Below are 4,327 nucleotides of genomic sequence, written 5' to 3'. Positions count from 1 at the left end.
TTTTTTTTTTTGGCACTTGGAATGGAAAAAGGTGGGGGTGGAAAAAAAAAAAAAAAAAGATGTTTTAGAGTGGCAAGGACAACAGGGGAGACCTGAAATCGGGGCTGTGTGCCTGAGACACTGCTGTTGTTTGTACCTGAGCAGTCTGTGTGTGAGTGGCTCTGCACTCCTGGCTGGGAGGCTGCCGGGGACTCCGCGCTTGGAGAAGTGGATGTTGCCTTTGAATCAAATCCCCTTCCGTGACAACCAAACATTTCTACGGATGTAAATGGGCTGCTTTAAACCCATTTAGAGGTTGATGTGGCCACAACGCAGTCAGTGGAGGAAAGGGTTTTTTGCAGTCATGCTGTCACAGTGAGCTGGGACATGCACAGGGCAATGAGGGCTGTGCAGGTGAGGACAGATCTTGCCCCTACCTTCTGTCTGGCTGGTTTTGTATGATGCTGTTTGGATCAGTAAAAATGAAGAATTTTGCACCCTATATTTCATTTAGATGTGGTTAGCAGTGAACAAAGAATTTTTTTAAAAGAGAAAATTGCATTTTCCTGTCTATGGTTTCTTCTCCCTTTTAATAAAAGGTGCCCTTGAGTGAACAGAAGCGTGACAAGGATGTACCTTGAGTGACAAACATTGAGCTTGGATGACAGGATGGACAGTTCTACATTTCTAGTAAATGACTTTCCTCTTCTTACAAGTTTTGTAAAGTACATATTTCCTGAACTGATTTTTTTACAATTACATTTAAATTTGTGAACAGTGACTCCATTATTGAAAAATTATAACTATGCTCATCATCTCTAAGGCTGTTTAACTAGAAAAGCATGCTGCATCAGGTAGAGATGAATGCTGTGATTACTTTTATAAGGTAATGGAGCCCTCACTTTTTCTAGCTGTGTTTGTGCATTAGCCTGAAATGAACTTTCTTGCTCAGTGGTTTCATTTGTATCATCATTTTCAGTCACTAAACCATAAAAAAACACATACTCCAATTCCCTGATCAGTTTTAAGCACTTCCTGAATTAGAAAAAGATTTCATGACTGCTATTCAACTGAGTAATGTCTGCCTTCATTTAAAGTATTGGCTTGTTTTATGTATTAACTATTAAGACCTGAGTCAATTGTGATGCCTTTTTGACATATTTTCAGTTTTTTCTTCCATGACTGTTTTGCTTTTCTCTGTTATCTGTAGGGTCACTCTCAGCCCTGGCAAACTGCTGTCCCTCTTTAGTCTTGATCAACACATAGTTATACCAACATGAGAAGAATGTAAAGTGGTAGGGTTACAATTTCTTTTCCAGTAGAGCTGCACTGTGCAATTCCAGTTATGGACAGACTAACTGTTACAGCTTACTCTGCTGTGAGGGAATAAACTATTACAAGGTGAGCACCTTTTAAGTCATGTACCAGGGATGGCACAAGCTACTCATATACTCTTTTGACTCCTGCAGAATAAAAGTGTCTAATTTTGGTGTGTAAACACATTCTCCTGAGCCAAAAGCTTAAAACCTGATCCCTTGGGTCACCGTGTTTCCCTGCTGCTTTCCTTCACCCCTATTTCAGGCCACGTATACAACGTACGTAGATCGCGGCATGCGGCGTATCGGGTGTCTCTGACAGCTGGCGACACATTTGCAGTACACACATAGCACCGATATTTCCAAATGCAAGAGGGAGCACAAAGACTTCAAAGGTTTCATAACGTTTGCTCATAAATTATGCTTCTTCCCCAGGTGGTTTTCCGTGTGTTTTAAAGTTTGAAAAAAATATTCCTTGTTCTCAAACTGAACAGAAGACACTGCACTGACCACATACCAGTGCTTTTTGAGGTCCTGAAGGGCACTCTGGGAACGACCAGGGTTTTTTGTTGCCAACAGTTACATATATATATATTTATATATGTAGTTTTTATTTTAATGCTATATATAATTTGTTATGATATTTATGTAGTTTTGGGTGGGTTTTGTGGGGTTTTGGTTGGTTGGTTGGTTGGTGGTTTTTTTTGGTTTTTTTTCAGAAGAGAGAGCAAGAGCCAAAGCAAGTAAGCCTGACATGATAAAATCTGGAAACTATATAGCAAAGGTACTTCCAGTTCCTTTTCTCGAAAACAATGCCTGTTCTTCCTTATATTTCGCTATTGTGTAGTAATACATTTTGTCATATTGCAAGTTATTTTTCAGTGTTTTCACTATTGTTTTGTGTACCTTTTTAAAGTGACATCGTTTCAGCTATTTATATGATGATTTCTCTGATGGTAGTAAACAGAAAATCTTAGCTGAGTTTCTGTCTTCGATATGCTAATTTCTGCACAAACAGAGTAAAATCAAATGGTTGCATCTTGCAGTGTACTCTCTGCTTTAACTATTTAAAATGCTCCCTCTTAAAGTGTTTGCAACTTACAGAAAAAATGTAGGTTGGTCTTGAGGAATTTGGTGCAACATAGGCGTAAAATGTAGTCTTTTTCCAAAATATTCAATATTTAATATTTCCTATAATTTCAAAAATCTTTTGCTTTAACTGTAGCAGTCGGAAGTTCAGAATATGGAAAAATAAAATTTAAATTAGATGAGGTAGAAAGTTTTGGATAAAATTCAGATAATTTAGTTTTGTTATTTAATCAGGGCATGACAGGCATATACATTTATTGATGTAGTACTGCTGACTAGAAGAGTCAATGCGTACAGAAAGAGAACTGGAAGAAGCAGCTGTCACTGCTGACAGATTAAAATGAAGGAATAATTTTAAGAATGTTTCTATTAATTGAATAAATAATCATTTTACTTGGAAGGATTTTAATCTTAGTCTCAAAGTCCTCATTATGCACTTACATGGGCTAAATGTCCGTGATCCTGGAGTAAAATAGGGTTAGAGAGAAAAGAAAATGGGAGAATAACAGAAAAGACATTTAAAAAGAATGAGAAGTAACCTATAGTAAAAACATAATGTTTGTGTAATTCTCACAGGAACATTTTGAGTGTGAAATAATACTAGCTAGATTTTGACTGCAGAATTTCGGGGAGATGTGTTGAGGTTTTTTGTATGAAATAATATAAGCCAAGGTATGCACAGAGGTTATCTTGATTTTCATCAAGTAGGCTACATCCAAAAGATCAAGCTACGGTTGTCTGTCCAAACTCAGTTCTGTTGCTCTACAGAACATCATCTGCTCTGAGCGAGAAAGTAGTTGACTATGCCTAGGTTACACAGTCAGTTATCAGGAGTTCAGGTCTTAATTTTGAGCATTTTCTCTTGTATTGTGGTGCTTGCCTTTATTGAAAGCTAGAGTACTTCTGTAGGTCACATTCCTTTGGAGAGTTGTTTTTACTAATTTGTTTCTGATAAAAAAGTCAAAAATCAATTAAAAAAATCACACTGTGAGTGAAGCATATTTCTGTTTATTCCATTGCTTTAATTGACGTCTGGGACAGAAGAAGATTGCATATTAAGAGATGGCTCTGAATGAAAATAAATCTCTCTCAGAGAGAGCGATGCTTGCGACTGATCTAAGGCAGAAGAGCCATTTTGCAACTGGGGATGGGGGACAGAGATCCTATTAAAAAAGCCCAGAATGTGACTGGGACACTACAGGGAGAGAGACTCCAGACACAGAAATAAATCTTGTAGGCAGCTCCAAACCAGGCACAATCTGGACGATGCAGCAGAGAATAACCCTTCCCAGAACTCTTGGAGAGCATCGCAGCATAAACCAAGCAGACTGTCATTGTCCAAGCAGATAGAAAGTGCTTTGTTAATTTCAAGTAGGAGTCAAGTGCACCAGTCACTGCTGCAGCTGCAACAGCTGCCTTAACTTGGGAAGAGAAGGCATAACTGTCAGAGGGTAAACTGGCAAAACTTGAGTCTTATTCTCGACGAAGGTGAGAATATGTGAAGAGGGGAGGTGTTTGCCTTATCTCACTGCCGCTTTGGAAGGAAGCTGTCTTGCTGCAGAGGTGTGAAATCTGGAGCGCAGCACTTGCACATCCTAGTCAATACTAAAAAGTGAAAGCCTATGGGCACAGCGGGGTCGCAGGCTCTGGCAGGCGTCTGTAGGCAGAGAAAGCCTTTTGTCTTCTTGTGTGAGGCATTAGCATTAGGCAGTGCTGGTAATAAGCTGTTCATGTTAAAAAGGCCTTGCTGAAAACCTCCCTAAGAATGCAGCGAATGTTTTTATCTCCAAATACATATTTACAAGCAGACTGCACCTCCAGAATAAATTTCAGTGGTGGCAGACACATTGTCTTCATCGTTGGGTAGCAGATGACTGTAATAAAGTGCTATATGTATAAACTTGTTTATACATATATTGATAGGGAAGGGGAGGGGAGGCAAG

The 4,327-nt window shown here is 39.0% G+C and overlaps 1 long non-coding RNA gene across 1 annotated transcript in view; it reads left to right on the top strand.

The window, feature by feature from the left end:
- Window positions 1-3,771, top strand: part of LOC114056545 — a 13,096-nt gene extending 9,325 nt beyond the window's left edge. The window contains exon 4 of the long non-coding RNA XR_003571028.1: window positions 3,760-3,771. This is a non-coding gene — a long non-coding RNA (uncharacterized LOC114056545). The remainder of the gene's footprint in view (window positions 1-3,759) is intronic.
- Window positions 3,772-4,327: the final 556 nt, after the last annotated feature.

The sequence above is a fragment of the Empidonax traillii genome, unplaced genomic scaffold, assembly GCF_003031625.1.
Source record: "Empidonax traillii isolate 1590-97213 ecotype Southwest subspecies unplaced genomic scaffold, ASM303162v1 scaffold96:size1206935, whole genome shotgun sequence".
In the NCBI taxonomy this organism is placed as follows: domain Eukaryota; kingdom Metazoa; phylum Chordata; class Aves; order Passeriformes; family Tyrannidae; genus Empidonax; species Empidonax traillii.
The sequence above is the reverse complement of the archived record's forward strand: the minus strand, read 5'-3'. Positions and strand labels throughout refer to the sequence as shown.